The sequence below is a fragment of the Durio zibethinus genome, chromosome 10, assembly GCF_047325235.1.
Source record: "Durio zibethinus cultivar Kanyao isolate XHJ-2024 chromosome 10, ASM4732523v1, whole genome shotgun sequence".
Classification (NCBI taxonomy): domain Eukaryota; kingdom Viridiplantae; phylum Streptophyta; class Magnoliopsida; order Malvales; family Malvaceae; genus Durio; species Durio zibethinus.
The window spans coordinates 18,766,034-18,783,777 of NC_143171.1; the positions used below are offsets into that span (position 1 = coordinate 18,766,034).

Genomic DNA, 17,744 nt, shown 5'->3' on the forward strand with positions numbered 1-17,744 from the left:
GAAGAACCAAGTAAGGATGATGATATGGCCAATGTTGTTAGTGGTGGGGATGGTATGGATGTGAATGGGAATAGCATGGATGTGAGCCAGTTGAAAGATGTTGATGTCAATAAGACTAGAGATAGTGCATCATAAGCAAGCACAGGCCCACCTGGATGGTCTAGGCAATCTGAATGTATGAACTAATGGTGCAATAGTTGATATCAGTCTAAACTGGCTGTTATTGCCTACAATAATATGGTAAGACCTGTTTAATATGGCTCCTACTCGAATAATGGCATATTTCCAATAGTCAATGCTCTAACGAAATTCGCAACCAAGATATAATCAACAAAAGATAAAACAGCCAAGCTCTACTATAGAAATAGTAATAAGGTTATTAGTATCGATATCATATAATTAAAATTAACCAATTATTAAAAAACCTTATAATGATAAAAATTATAACTTATTGAATTAGTCGTATGTATAGTATCAATTGGTTGAGACAAAATCTAAATCAATGCTCTGAATTTTGAATTTGAGAGTGTGAAATAGCTACAAACTGGGCATCATAGTCAAATGAACATGCTCTTAGCCTCTGACATCTCTAGCCTCGATACTCAATCGACACAACATGTATATCCCATCTATCCCAATACTAGTGTAAAAAGTTATATGCAATACCGTATTGGTTGGACGGTGCTCCTCGATTAGCATAGGATAAGGCCAATGGTCTAAGAGGAATAGTCTATACAAAGACAAACTGTTGTAGAACCATCTCTGGAAGATACAATTCTACAATTGCTTTGCACTTAATACATCCCCTGAAAAAGGGCAATATCGAGCAATGGATGTGCCTTCCATCCATCGGTGTATGGCTCCCAACATACCTCAGACACTGTCAACCCATCTAAGTGCTTCTGCAATTCTTGCAATATATCAGCATAAGCATAAGCCTTTCATTGTTAAACACGTGGTAGAATGGCTGAGTACATTAAATTGGTGACTAGGCCAAACGATGGAAAGTGCTCATAAATTCATGCCTACATAAAATACATAAGTAATATTTAAATAGATAATCACATATATTAGTAATAGTAAATACATCAAATAATTATAATATTTTATGACTAATCATAGAGGATGGTGACCAAATCTCCCATCTAGCTTTGGTTGAAACAAGTGTATCAATTTCAAGCTCTTATTCATCCTACAAAACAAGAAAACAACCATACAAAGAAATTACATCAATATGTATAATAAAAAGATAAGCAAAACAAAATAAGCAAATGAACAAAACAAGAAATATAAAACTTGGGTTGCCTCCCAAGAAGCGCTTTATTTAAAGTTAAAATTTTGACTTTTACAAGTGTTAGAGAATCACACCATACTTTGTTCAAGAATATACCCATTTCATTCTCTTCTTTTGCACCAAATGTGTAATCATAAGCTTTAAACGAATATGGTGTGGATAGGTAGATTTGTATCCTATCTTTATATATGTTATAACATATTGTAATATAACCTAATAAAGGGGGTTTTTGGCTTTAGTACCAATAAGATAGGTACCATTATGGAGATTATAAATATAGGGTCTATATTGAAAGAATCCTCCATAGATGGTATAAGTGTAAGCTTAACAAGGGTTATGTCTAATGATAAAGTCAAACAACCCTCATTATAATCATTAAATAATGGATTCTCAAATACATGCATTTCTAACTCATCATATAATGGATTCTCAAAGAATTGAGGAAATATCATGGTTATACTATGAGGTTCACTTTCTTGTTGATTAGGACCATTGCAAAGACCTTCTTGCAAATCAAGGTAAGGATTTGCACCATCCTCTCCAGAATCATTTTCATTCACTTTTCCTCTATAGATGGTTTATCTAGAGGAAGCTCAAAGAATGACGTGTCTATAGCTATAAGTATAAGATCAAATAATAGAAAAGCTACTAGACAAGTAAGTTCTTTCCTAATGAGTTCCTTTTCATTCTTAAGCTTAATACTAGAATCAAGAAAGAATGTGTTTAAGGGCTTAAGTGATCTATCTACTAAGCTCATTTTATCAATACATCTATCCACCTCATGGATCTCCACACAATCAGGTAAATAATCATCAAAGAACTTAAGAAATCACATTAGTGGAATATCAAGATGAACTTCTTTTTGAATGTTATCCTCTATCTTAGGTGCCCTAAATGATCCATTATCATCAACTTTTCCAACCCTAAGCATGTCCACTACATCCACTATCTCTTCTTTCATAACTTTTACAAAATATGGTGTCACCATCATAATAGGTTCATCATCATCATCATTAATCCACATCAGACCTCCTCTCTTCAAATGATTCCCTACTATATGCTTCTTTTCCCAACAAGGTTTTGACTTTGTAGTCTTAGGCATAGGATCTAAAAGGCAAGTATTTAAAGTACGTGCATTTTGACCATTTTGCCTAGAATTTCTAATGCATGTCGATAGGTCTTGTTGATAATTTTCTTGAGTTTAGAACAATTCAATGAGCATCTCTTCAAGGGATGGTTTCTTTTCTTATGGAGGAAGTGTTGGTGAATATGATGTGAATGGAGTGAAGATGAATGGCACCGTGATGGAGAAAACTATTGTTATGGCATAACATAGTGTGGCAATTAAGGGATTTACAATGATGGTGGAGAATATTGGAGTGGTGGAAGGTATTTTGAAAATGAATGCTCGGTAAGATAAGTCAGGGTGTACTAAGGTGGTGAACTAAATGAATGCACCAAACTAATTTCCCACATGTTCTTACAATAAACCTCCCAAGTGTGAGTAGTGTAGGTGTTTGAGTAAGATTGAAATTATTGGTCAAAGGTACACCTATCACTAGGTTAAACTCCACCATACACTTGACCGTTTTTATGTGAGTTTAAAAAGTTATGGACAAAAGTAGGCTCTAAATCATACCTAGCTTTAATGTCCTCTACTTGATTTTCTATAAAGTCAAATTTTTTGATCAAATCTTTAAGGGCTGACTCAATTTTGATATTGTCTTCCTCACTAGGTCATGGTCCTAGGAAGTCATTAATATAATAAGGTTTAGCATGGTCCACATAATGTTTGGTTCCCTCATAAGTATTAGAATCCCACATGTAAAAAAAAAAAAAAAAAGACAAATCCTAAACAATAACCTACACAAAGGAAGTTAGTTGTTTACAACCTATGGAAACAAAAACAAGACAAGTTAGTAACTAACCTAACAAAAGTACACTAAGGGTGAACCAATCTATATAAGAGCATGGTGAAAGATGATATCAGCCTCAAACTCTTTACACCTAATCCCTGACAACAATGCCAAAACTTAATTGAACAAAACTCTGTAAGTGCACAGGCCATTCAAGTAATAATAAAAACTATGAAAGTTTAAATGCTGATCCCACGAGGATTAGCTGAAGAAATTCCTATACGAAGTACTTTTTATCCCCATACTCTTCTAAAGTTGGTTGGATAAAAAAAATATCCATGGCACCAAACTAACTAAAAAAATAAAATCAACCAATATGTAAAATGCATGAAAATTTCACTAAACAATAAATGTATCGCAATTGAATTTTAAAATAATCCTAAAATGCAAAAAGCAACTAATAGCTAAAATAAAATGCAAAGTTGAAAATCAAACATAGAATGCATGTATAAAAGTGAAGTGAACATAAAACAACAAATTTAGAACTAAGAAGAATATAAAAAAAACAATGATTTAGAAACATTAAAATAGAGCCAACAAAGAAGGAACAAATGGAAACTAGAAATGATACCTATATAGTAAACGTACAATGCTACATGTGAAAATTAAAATTGGAATTTTCTTTGTCTCTTAAGCTAATCAACTAGACCTCCAATTAACTTGAATGTGTAAGAGAGTAAAGAACTAAATGAAAAAAAAAATGCAAAAAAAAACATGTAAGAAATTATACAAATAGTGCAAAGAAACTAAAGTGGCAGCTGATATAGACTGGAATGCATGAAATTGTAAAAAAAGAAAATTCAACCGACATTTATCTATTGAAAATGAACTTCATCTAAGTTGGGACAACCTAGATCTATGAGTTAACTACGTAAATCAATAAGACAATACCATGAATCAATAAAGGAATCAACTCAACAAACTAAATTTCAAAAATAGTGCATAATCTAGAAAAATAGAACATCATCTAGGAAAATTAACTAAACAACACTTAAGAATATGAAATAAATTGTAAAAAATGAAAATTAACAGGGTAATTCATAAAACTCAAGATCTAAAGAAGAAAAGAATGTAAGCAAGTCTTCAAAGTGGAGAGAAATCCATGCCAAACTTGATGTGTCAAAACTGAAATTGCACTATCATTGCATCCAATTGAATCTTCCAAGCTTGATCCGAAATGCTGTTGAGTGAGTTTAAGGGTTAATTTAAATTATGTTATAGCTAAGTGAATTAGGAAACTATGAAAAAAAAATTGAGCAAAAACAATCAAGATTTCAAAGAGTTAAGCTCTAAAAATAGCAGGTAGGTTAGAATTGGCATATTCAAAAATAAATTTGATCTAGAAAAAGAATTCAAATGCAAATTTAATGATTTTATTTTTTCATTTTCTCACATTTTTCTTTTTTTGAAGATTCTTCTTTACTCGCTTTGATGTTTAATTTAAATTTCTTACATCTTTTATTATTTTGTTTATAGTTTTCATTGTGTTTCTTCTTTTTAATTATGAACTGATGTTGGTTTCCGTTTATTGGAAGTGTGTTGCTATTGCTTTCTTTTCATAATCTCTAAAATTTTTCTATTTTTAATTTATAGTGATTAATTCTCTTTAAGTTGTTCTTATATTTAATAGTTTGGAAGATATATTTTTTGTAGGATGTATTGCCACTAATTCTTTTTTCATCTTACTTATCATTTTTATCTACATATACTCTTATTTTTCTTTCATTTTGTTCATTGGTATCACTTACCATATTTCTAGTTTCGAGTTTGTTAGTCAATATTTTACATTTTCAATTCTTTGTGTTGGTCTTGCTTTAAACAGTTTCCTTAGCAGAAGTGCTTCATATGTGTTTGATTGATTCTTTTATTCTTTCTAAAGTGTATGCATATTATTATGCTTTGAGTTAAGCATAAAAATGGTCCTTGAATTATACATCTTCTGTCAGTGTAGTACCTAAAAAAATAAAAATGTCAATTTGGAGCTCCAAAATTTCATTCCTTTATCCGCTTTGATACCTAAGACTAACGTTATCAATCAACTTTGCTAACATAGATGAATATCCAATAAGATACTAATATATGTCAAAAAGTCTAGACAATCTCATCTCATTAATTACCACATCAACATTAAAAGAAAATTTTTAAATGATTCTAAAAGATTTTTTAAAAAATATGAATATTTTTAAAAAATTATGAAAAAATAAGAAAACTAAAATATTTAAAAATATATGAAAACTTAAAAAATTTTTAAAAAAATCTCAAAATTTTAATAGAAAACCAAAATATGAAAAATTCAAAAAACTGAAGATTTTAATAAAAATAAAATTTTCTTCAAATTAAAAAAGAAAGGCAAAACATAAAAAAAAAACCTGAAAATAAAAATTTTTTAAACTTTTTGAAAAAGCCTAAAATTTTTTAAAAAAATTGTAAACATTTTTTTAAAATTATGAAATTTTTTTCATTGTTTAATCTTACAAGTTTAATTTTTATATATTTTATGAATTTTTAATTTTTTTGGATTTTTTTAATTTTTCAAAATTTTTAAATTTTTAAGAGTTTTTTTTTTATAAAATTTTAGTTTTTTATTTTCAATTTTTTAACTTTTTTGTAAATTTATTTTTTAGTTTTAACAAAATTTTATTTTTATTAAAATTTTTATTTTTTTTGAATTTTAAGATTTTTTAAAATTTTTGGATTTTTATTAAAATTTTGTGATTTTTAAATTTTTCATTTTTTTAAATTTTATAATTTTAAAAATATTTTATATTTTTATAATTTTTAAATATGTTAGATTTTTTAAAATATTTTTTAATTTTTTAATTTTTTTTAAAAAATTTTTTAAATTTTTTTTTGAAGTTTTTATTTAATATTGACATGACAATCAATGACATACATTAATTGAAGTTTTTGATATGTATCGGCATCTTATTTGATATTTATGTCATCTTTGCAAGTAGACTAACGGCATGAGTCTAAAGTATCAAAATGATGACATAATGAAAATTTGAGTATCAAATTGATAATTTTATTTCTTTAGATACCAAACTGATAGAAAATATATAGTTTAGGGGTTATTTTATATTTAACCCTTATGCCTTTTAAGCTTTTTATGTGATATGTCTGATTGAATGTATTTATGCAAATTCATGTATAAATATTTTAAAAGAAACATTGTTATGTGCATTCACAATTTGAAGATATTTAATTAGGATTGTCTTAATATTTTATCTTAGAATTTATTTTATTATTTTATTTATTATTTAGAATTATCTTAGGATATTTATTTATTTATCTTTTAGGATTATTTATTCAGTGATAATAATTATTTATGTTTATCATTATCACCTAAGATTTGACTAGCTTATATAATGATCAACGTATAACTATTATAAAGTGAGGTTGAATCAAATAAAATTACAAAGGTTGAGATTCTTTTGAAAACATTTTTTACATTTTTACTTATTAATCTGGTAAATAACAATTTGGTATTAATCCGGTACATAACATTTCGGTATTAAATTAGGTTGAGATGTCATATCAACATCTTGCCAAGTTAGAAAATGCAATCAGTAAGATTAGTAAATTATGTTCTTCTATGATTTTGGGTTTAGATCTTGTAGTCTCTCATAAAAATGATCACAATGATCGATCTAAAGAGGTAGAAAATTTTGAAGTTGTCAAAAAATTTTTGTCAACTGAAGCAATACCAGATTCCCTTCCTAAGCCAAAATCACCCAATAACTTGAGGATATGGTGATTTGAACATCTTGCCATCCTTACAAGTGCTAGATCATCAAATTCTTTTTAAGAAAAATGTTGATTTTATATTTGATCAAATACATTTTCAAAAGATAAGTATTGATCAAATAGTTATGACCTATATTGAAAGGATTCAGTCAAACAATCCATTTGTTTCATTCTTAGTTAATTTCAGTAAAATTCGTCAACAATTGACGCAATTGATTTTCAAATTTTAACTCTTGAGAACAATGGTGTTTTTAGGAGAAGATAAATGTTATGTGCATTTATATTTTTAGATATTTAATTAAGATTATCTTAATATTTTATCTTAGAATTTATTTTATTATTTTATTTATTATTTATGATTATGTTAGGATATTTATTTTTTTAAGATTATTTGTTTGTTAAATGATAATAATTATTTATGGTTATCATTATCATTGAAAATTTGACTAACTTATATAAACACTAGCCCATATCTATTATAAAGTAAAGTTGAATCAAATAAAATTACAAACGTTAAGTTTCTTTTGAAAACTCTTTTTGTTTTCTTACTTATTAATTTAATACATAACAAACACGTTATTGCCTAGCATGATCAATGGATATTTTTATATCATGTTTTAAATATAGTGGATTTAAAGGAATAAATTTTGAAAATACAAAGCTATTTTTCTTGGTAATGTTTTACATAAAACTTCATGTAGTTTCCCTTTTCTATTTCCCTCTCAACTTTCTTGTATTCACAAAGTTGCCACTTTTTAGAGAATAACTAATAAACTAACTCTCAAAGCTACTGCTTGAGAGTTGTGTCAGTCTGTTTTAACATATATTGATCTACGATAATGTCAAATGGTCGAAGACCTTTTGATTTATTTGCTTAAATAATTTTTTTTATCAGTTTCTGGCCGGCAATTACCATATACCAAGCAAGTACTTTGAGTTATTTGACTTCCATGAAATCACAGAATTTGAATGATTATACTTGCTTTTATTTACAACTTCTTGATTGAATATATTAAATTATTTGACTTCTATAATTTTATTAAATTACAAGCTCTTTTTCGATTCTACTTCTTATTAACTCCAATACCATAAAATAAAACCCGAACTGCGTTTTAATTATACGACACGAAGCCTGGAATAAATCCTTGTAAATATTATTTTTGCCTGCAGGTGGCTAATCTAATGCCATATGTCTGAGGTGGTGTGGGTTTCGGACTGGTTTGACTTGGAGTCGGAGGAGATTTAGATTTTATCATGATCGCGGATGGTGTCCGTGGTTATTTAGGCTTTATGTTTTCATTTAATGTTTGCGGTTTAAATTGAATGCTATTTAAATTTTGGATTATGAGCTATTTATTTTTGTTGTATATCCAACTTTCCTCTAGATAATGATTGGTTTTGATTTTAAGATTATTAAAATAATTTAATTATTCATATGATTTTATCATTCGTTATTTGTAATTATTATATTTTATTAATAATCATTCATTCTTAAAAAATAAAAGTTATTTTATTTGATATTATTAAAAATAAAATATTATTTTATTAGTATATATCAAAATCATTATGCATATTATAATAGTTACACAAATTGATTATTTTAATGTTGTTTAAAAATAATTTGTAAAATATTAATAATGTTTTATATTGTATAATAAAATGTAATTAAATTATTGAATTAAAAATATATTTATTGATAGGTAAACTAATTTTTATAATATAAATATGTAAAAAAAAAAAAGAATTAGAAAATAAAATTAATCTATCAAAATTAAAATATTATTTATTATATATAACATTAACAAAAAAAAAAAAAAAAACATAAGTTATTTTTGAATTTGTTATAATAAATATTAGTTTGAAAATTAAAAATCTAGAAATAAAATAATTACAATTAATTTTCAGAAAAAAACAAAGTTTAATTTATATATTATATGAATAATATTAACTATTATTGATTTCACATATCACTTCATTATGATGATATAAATTTTTATTTTTTTGGATGAAAATTGAAATAACCTCAAAGATAATAATTAATCACTTTCAATAATACAAAATTATCATTACGTAAGATTATTAAGTGATTATCAAATACAATAATCTATTCATCTCATATAAATCACAAAGTTTTTTGAATGATCACCTCAAACTAAACACTACATTATTTTTTTACTTTTGTTATATCACAATTTTATTATTTACTTATTATTATTTATTTAATGGTCCTTTGAGATATTTTTTGTTTTTTATTTTCAAAAGTTTTGTTCTTATTTTGTTTTACTTTAAAATGGTGATCTATGTAAATAATTTGGTAAATAATATTGGAAATAAATATGTAAATTATTTCAAATATAGCAATTTAATACACAATAAAATTTTAGTGGTGCAAAAGAGTCATGGAACGTGACTCATTTAACGTGATATTAAACTAAAAGAATACTATAGATAGTAGAAAATTAAATAAGAGCATGCAAGATATTGAACAAATAAGTAAACTTTTTAATCAGAGAATACGGAGGGGAAGGGCATTAACTAATACGTGACTTTAGACAGTACAATAATTTGGATTTTTCAACAGTTGGTTTTAAGAACGTTTTTTTTCAAACTTTATTTTGTTTTATTTTTTTAATAAAATTATGTAATTATCTTTCTTATCTCAGATTTAAAATTTTTGAATATATATTTTTTATTTGAAAATTTTTTTAAAAAATTATATTTATGTTTATAAAAATTAAGTTGAGAAAAAATATTTTACAGAAAATCTTGAAGTTTGGGATCTGTAAATTCAAAAATTTATAAAAATTTTTGGATTTGCAAATATGAAAGTTTAAAAGGAGATGAGATGTTCAAAGAAAAATAATAATTAAATAATTTTATTTAAAAATAATTAAAAAAAAAAAGAATTTAAAGAGTAAAAGATAAGTTGCGAATAAAATTATCCTACGTCAATTTCGTTTACACTGATATACGCAACAAATTTTTACATTCAGATCAACCAATGAACGATTGACTCTTCAAATTAACAAAGTTCAGCATAAAAATGGCTGTTGACCGATCGGCAGGCACACGAGCCAATCAGGAGGTCTATTTTCGACCCTAACAGTAGTTATATTTGAGTCAATTTGAGGTAAGACAACAAATTGAATTTAGTTTTGGGCTTAGAACACATCCAAGAAGAGATTAGCGATCGACACACGCATTTGTCGATCAACAGGAAATAATACAATTTGAGGAGAGAATGAACCTAGATAAAATTTTTAAGAAGAGAAACCAACCGATCGGCAATGCTCTTTGCCGATTGATAAGCACGTGTTGTATAATTATCCAGAATATAATTCTGATGATAAATTATCTCCCAGGAAGATTAATCCTCAACCGTCCCTAAAATACCCCTACCATTTGGTAATAAATAAAAAGCCTCTCTCATCTCGTTTCCCCAATCAACACAGTTCAAGCAATTATTTTCTTCCTTTTGCAGAAATTCAATTCTAAGCCTTTCTAGAAATTCTCCTCAATTCCAGTCCTCAAAGAGCCTCCCTCGGCCTCAATATCCGATTAGAAATTTGTAGGATTTTTTTTTTTTTTATTTCTAGCTAAAATCTATTGACTTTTTTACGGACAGAACAGAATAAAATCATAAGCAATATTTGTTGCAAACCTATGGCCTTGCTCAACAGAATCTACTCGTGTCAGCAAGATTTACCGGAAATTTAAATGAAACACGTTGAAGTCCACCCTTTCCCCTTGGACTCAGTACAAATGTAGCAAAATAAGATATTAGATTAATCTGAACAATACCTAAAAGAAATAAATAAATAAAACCGTTTCCAGTTCAATCAAAAGACCGTACAAAAATTCATTCCATTGCTGAAATCAAGTGGTAAGTTGTTCTCCAAAAACATTTAAAGACAAAATAATATTAAAAACAAGATGGACATTACAGGAAAGGCACAAAATTGCCAGTAAATCACATAATGTTGTGTTTGCAACAAATTAAGTATCTTCAGTTTTGTATTTGCTAAGTAGATAAATTTGTAGTGCTTCAATATCTTAAGCAAAACAATCTGAGAACCAAGTCACACTGTGAAGAAGTTATGGCAGAAACCATAACTTCCAATCACTGCATCTTTTTTGGCTTGAATTCTGCCAGATTTCAGGTTAACAATAAGTTATCATATAAATGAAAATAGAATAAAATAATTAAGAGAACCAATAAGCTCAAGGCAAGTAAACTGGGAGGCGGAACTAAAAACAAATAAAGCTTGAATCTCATTAGCTGATGTCACATGTGTGATCAATCATTGGTGCAGTTGAATCTACTTGCTCATAGTTGATGACAAGAAAAAGTTCCAGAAAATAGATCCTGTGGACATGAAAGCTACACGGGCTTGAAGAGAGACTACCCTGTCAACCACCAAATAGATTGCACAAGCTCCAATCAATTAATAACTAGCTATTCTAAGACTATGTCTGGGATTCGCACCAAAGAAATATTATCAGAAATGGAATAACCAATGAAAATATTAGGGTTAAGGAATTAATAAGAAACCAATACAGCAAAGGTAACATGAAAGAAAGAAATAGGTGTGAGGGAGAGAAACAGAGAAATAGGCAAAAAAGTTGAAGAAATGGAGAATCAGAAACAGAGGGTGAAAAGAAAGAAAGAGAGAAAATCAGGTGAAAATCCTTTTCCAATTAGTCAATATCTTAATAATCCATGATCTAAAAGGTAATTGTTAACTGAAATAGCATAAGCAATAGGTGGATTCAAAATTTTATGTTTGGACATTGGTGTTGTTCAAGTACTAATCAAGTTTCTCATATCTTTATTCAGTGACAACTAAAATAAATAGATAACACAAATAAAGACAGATTTACCAAAAATTCAACAAGCTGACAGGGATCCAAAACCTAAATCCTGCATAAGAATCAAAGAAAATATCAAATTACACAGGAGCTAGATATCTTTATCAGGCCAATATGCAAATTGCTTCAAATGAGGCTTTTACCATAAAATAGTGTTAGGAAAGCATCCTTCTGATATTTATCAGGGAGCTCTGATAGCTTTCCTAGCCATAAATTGTTCCATGCAAAGACAACAGCAATCACACATGGACCGAGCACTACCTGGTTTAATAAAACCTGCTTGAACAAAATATTATAAATTTTTTTCTAATAAAGTTATTCAGTTGTTTTCCAACCTTAAAATTCATTGCACTATGAAAGCTAAAACAATTAAATCGACACAACTGTACCTTCAGCATTATGTTTTGTGCTGTCTGATGTGACAAACACTGATCCAGATACTTATACCATGCATATGAACCAGGACCATATAAAAGAAACCCATAAGAAGCAATCCTCAAGGCACGAAGCCTGTCATGGTGTGAAATAATGTTTGACATGATATCCTAAGATAGAAATTAGGTTAAAATACAAACTAAAACAGTATCGCACTGCAATACTCAAATCAATATAATAAAAAGCATCTTAGCAAGATGCACAAGGTTTGTCAAAATTTTGAACATATATATAGCACAAAGAGAATATGACTAGTCATAAATGCAACTAATAACAAACCAACATTCCCAGCTGCTTTGGGTGAGCTAGATAGATCCACTTTCAACAATGTGGTCCATCTATATAGTCCATATGCTCAAGGATCTGCTAATACCTCAAGCCACATGCAGTCATTTCATTGTAGCTGAAACTGATCATTTAAACTGCAATACATTGTCAACAGCCACTACCAGAACTAAGTTTAGAATACAGGCTAACTTCTCTAGCTGCAGTTGATGGTGGGCAGCTAGTGATTAGGGTATATGGTAATTTTCTGATATGAGTTCTCAAGGAAAGAAGAAATCAAGTAACAAACGAGAAAAAAGAGAAGAAATCTCTAAGCTTCACCAGTTAGGGTTCCTTAGAGTCACATCGGAGTTTGCATTATACAATCACAAAAACAATCATGCTGGAAATTATTTCACAATAATTCTATAACTTAATAGAAAGAATACATTGATTTATATAGATTCCTAGCATCCCTAGTCCACTATGGACTTTAACAAATTCTTAAAAGATAACTTAAAGTTGAAACAAAGCCCAATAGCATTAAGAAAACTCAAACTAAGATGCAAGACTCAAATCTGCAATTTCCAGCGATTCAAAAAATTATTAAGATAGCTAACAATTAAAACTCAAAAAAGCAGAGAATAAAATAAGAACCAACAACTTCAACTTAGAGAACTATAACTTTAATTCTTAAAATGAACTACTAAATGACAAGTGCCAAATGAAGGTTTGGTCATTAGAACCAACCTTAGCATGCACCTTTAGGCAGCTGCCAGGTGCCAGTATACTCCGTCAACGATATCTTTTGCACTGGTACCAAGCTACTTCCTAAACCTCATTATAACAAATCCATTTTGCACATGTACTTCACCAGTCAACAAAGATATGGATGAGAAACCTAGCAATTCAAGCAACTTCCCTGACACAATTTCCTTAAAAAATTTGCAATATTTAAAAGCCTAATATGTGTTAAAGTAGTGTTATCCCACATCTAATAAATATCTAATTTACTAAAGTCTTATATTCAAGTTAGGCACCTTAACTTACCACAAATTGGTTTTAGGTTTAATGCTTAACATGGTATCAAAGTTAGGATTTCCTTCTTGTTGCCCTTTCCAAATTTGTCATGTGGTAGCCTGGTGGGCTTCTTCCAAATTTGTCACACGATAGCCTGGTAGGCTTCTTCCATCTCCGCCTACATGTGATGGAAGCCTATTAAAAATGTGTTATCCCACATTTAATAAATATCTAATTTCCTATAGTTTTATATTCAAGTTAGGCCTCTCCACTTACTACCAATTGATTTTAGGTTGGATGCTTAACAATATGCTTGAAATTTTGATTCTCCCAAATTCCAAATGTTGATTGAACTCGGTTAAAACTTCCCAACATTTTCCTTGGCAACCAAACAGATCAAGACTTTGAATTCAAAAGAACATGAACAGTAATATTAACAATCTCACAGCCTCGACAACATAAAATGCTAAATCTAACGGTCTAAACAATAGGAAAGTTCACCACCAAGAAAAATAAAACCAGATACGTGGGCGCCATAATTTCCCAAATTTAGAGACTCCAACGTCCTAAATTTCCTAAAAGAAATTCCAACAACCTCAAATTTTCTCAAGCTTTCTCACAAACCAAACAAGTTGAAATTGCTCAAAAATATAAAATAAATAAATAAATAAAGGAACAGGAGCTGTTAATTTACGTAGCCAAACATCCTGCACCTTACACCTCTTCCTTGTCCCTCTCTGTTTAGCAAATAAATAAATAAATAATTGAGAAACTTACCTCACTTGTATCACTGGAACCAGAAACGGACTGTTTTCGTTTTCTTCAGCGGTCGCTGAGTTGAGCAATAGTGTCGCCCGTGAGAACGAGTGAGGCGGCAGTAACCGCTTGCTTCAACGGGAACCCATAGCCGCCACCGCGTGCTGACTCTGCGGTTGAGTCCGAGGACTTGGACTTTGATGGAAACGGCCCTTTTGTAACTCTTAATCTCTGAAAGTTTCCAACTCCAAAACGCGCCATTATCACCTAATGCTTCCATTTTCACCAACATATATAGCAGTTTCTGAAATTTGAGGAAAAAGGGTCTAAAATTGAAAACCGTCTAATTGGTGGCAAATGGGATGGGCGGGTCGGGTTATTCAGGATGTCATTTAGGATGGAAAGAAATTTAAGGTAAGTTTGTCATCGGATGGTTTTGGATCACATAACTTAAATCATTTTAGACGGGTGATTAATCGGTCTTTTTAATATTATGTTTGGATATATATAAATCCAAAAAAAAAAAAATTTAAATATTATATATATCTCTTATTTAGATAGTTAAAATTAATAAATAAAATAATAAAAGAATTTTAACAATTATTGTTTAGATAAATAGTGAAAAAAATAATTTGTTATAATATTTTTTTAATTATAACTTTTTTTTATAAAATAACATATAATATACAAATATATCATTATACTACCTAGTTTATATAAATAAATCTTTTTAACAAAATTAAACATGTTTTATATAGTAAGATGCATTAACTAGCTATTGATTTACTTTTAATCGTGTTTAATTCAATTTTTTAATTTATTTTGACAATAATTTAACTTATTTTGTTGTTAAGATTTAAAAATTTATAAAATTTTATAAACTATGATATCATATAAAATACTCATAAAAATTATTTTTGTAAGAAGTGTCAATTATATAATCAAATATAATGTTATAATAAAAATATAAATATAATAATCTTTTTATAAGAATAAAATTTTTTCAACTTTCTTTTCTTTAGCTTTTCCTTTAAATTAAAGTATTAAGAAAATGAAGATTACAAAAAAAATAAAAAGTTATTGAATTTTCACTTCTTTTCTTTCTTTAAAATTAAAAGTTTATCCAAACAAAAAAAGAGTTTTTCTGTTTTCATGACTTTCATTTATTTTCCTTTCCTTTCCTGCCCTTTTCCTCAATCCAAACATATGATAATTCGAAAAAATAATTAATAATTAATTTTCATTTAATAAATAATTAAATTAACCAAAAATTTTAAATAATTGATTATAATCAGATTAATTAAAATTAACTTAATTTGATCAATTTGATTAAAAAAATTGAACTTTTTTTATTTTGAAGAATTATTTAATAAAAAATTTAATATAATAAAACTCAAATTTAAGTATTATTCAAACTAAATCACTAAAAAATTTAATAATATTTTACAAAAAAAAGATAAATAAAAATACTCATATCAACTTTTTTAAGCAAAATAAATTCAACAATAAGTTCTAAAAAATATTATTATAACATATATCAACTAACAAACAAAACAAACAATACATGATAATTGTCATTTCAACACATAAAATGATAAAAAGAAATAAGTTTTCAAAATGGTAAAAGAAATAAGTTTTCAAGTGTCTACGATTACAAGCCAATTTAAAAAACGTAAATAAAAAAAAAATAGAGCTTTTTACAGCTTTGGTGCAAAATGTAAAGGACATTTGAAGTTGGTAAATAGACATAAAAGTTCAAACAAAATATAAAACAAAATAAGAAAATTTTAATTTGACAAATAGATATAAAAATTCATAGAAAATATAAAATAAGCTAATTAAAGGACATTCCAAGTACATGGACCCCATAGTTTTAGTGCACACTCTTTATTTTTTCTTAAGATGTTAAATAGATCAAAAATTTAATTAGTCGTAAAATAATAAACTAAATATTTTCTAAATACAAATATTCATAGAAATTAACAGTAAAATTATATCAAGTGGTCCATATATGTTTTTCTTAATCAATTACAAAATCCAAGGCAATATTTGACATATCTAAAAATATATAAATAATAAATAATGAAAATAAGCTTTAAAACATAAATAAATAATAAATAATAATACTTAAAAAATGATGGTATAAATAAAATATTATCCAAATCCATTTTGTCAAGCTCTACCAAATCATCTGTAAGTTGGAATGAATTTAGATCAGAAGATCCATGTAACCAATCTTGAACACAAATAAGGGCTTGCACAATCTTAAGAGTTAAAAATACTCATATATGCATCAAGCACACAACCACTAGTGTTAAAAAAAATTCAAAAGTAACTGTGGAAATGAGAATCGTCAATTATCTCGAGCTAGATGGAAAAAGATAGGAAACCTATAGTTATTGAGTTTCCATCAAGTTAAAACATCAAAGTCATCACTATCATCATCATTAGGTTCTTCAATCAAACATTTAGCCAACTTTGATTTGTGCTCGTCTTTGCCATATTCAACCCTATACCTCTTATACTTGGATTTAAAGCTTTGTATTTTTTTTTTTTATCATTCCATTTTCACTTTCATCTTCAGTGGACTATGACATTTAGCTCATTTGACTATTTTCACCAATTTGCTTAGATTGAGGTTCTACATTTTTTATATTCATTAAATAAGTCATTTATTGTTTGTTGTACTTTCTTAGTCATTAATAAAGCTTTAGTAGAAAAATACATTTTCATAACACAATATTCCACAAAAAAAAGTTTTTTGAAGCATTAAGAAGAGAAGTAATATAAACCAACATATTCATCTTCTCTATATTTTCCCAATACCTATCATATTTACCCTTCAATCTCTTTGCCATTGTATTGAACTCAACATCAAAATTTAATTGCCAATCCTGCAAAGTAGAATAAACATCATATATATTATCAAGAAAAGTGTTAGATGTGATATAAAAAGTACTTAAAGCTTTTATGGTGAGATAATAAAACTGTAGCAAGAAGAGGCAAAACTTCTTAATAGTTTCATAATCATTCTAATCGGCACCATATCTCCCATTAAAAGCTCACTTCTATAATAAGGATCAGGATCATCAAATGCATCAAATGCCCTTTCAAACTTTTGAGCCGTATCCAACATCAAGTAAGTGGAATTCTATCTAATGCTAACATCTAAACACAATGAACATTTTTTAAACTTGGCTAACTTGGAAGGTGATTGTCTCACATATCTTACTACCCCTATAACATGAGCAATTAATTCATTCATTTTTTTTCCAACCCATCATAGACAATAAGATGAACATTATGAGCAATGTATCTTAAATGAAGATATTTGCCTCATAACTAATTCTAGCATGGTTAAATTTCTTTCTCAAGTATGAATTTGCAACATCATTAAAACTAACATTGTCAACTGTAATAATAAAAATCACGCAAATATTTCT

General features: G+C 27.9%; 1 pseudogene across 1 annotated transcript; it reads right to left on the bottom strand.

The window, feature by feature from the left end:
• Window positions 1-10,791: 10,791 nt before the first annotated feature.
• LOC111292919 (uncharacterized) lies at window positions 10,792-14,760 on the bottom strand (annotated as a pseudogene). Its single transcript, XR_016345808.1, has 5 exons — window positions 14,323-14,760; window positions 12,216-12,371; window positions 11,970-12,102; window positions 11,839-11,878; window positions 10,792-11,364 (listed from the first exon to the last, which is right to left on the bottom strand). The product of XR_016345808.1 is annotated as an uncharacterized LOC111292919 (transcript).
• Window positions 14,761-17,744: the final 2,984 nt, after the last annotated feature.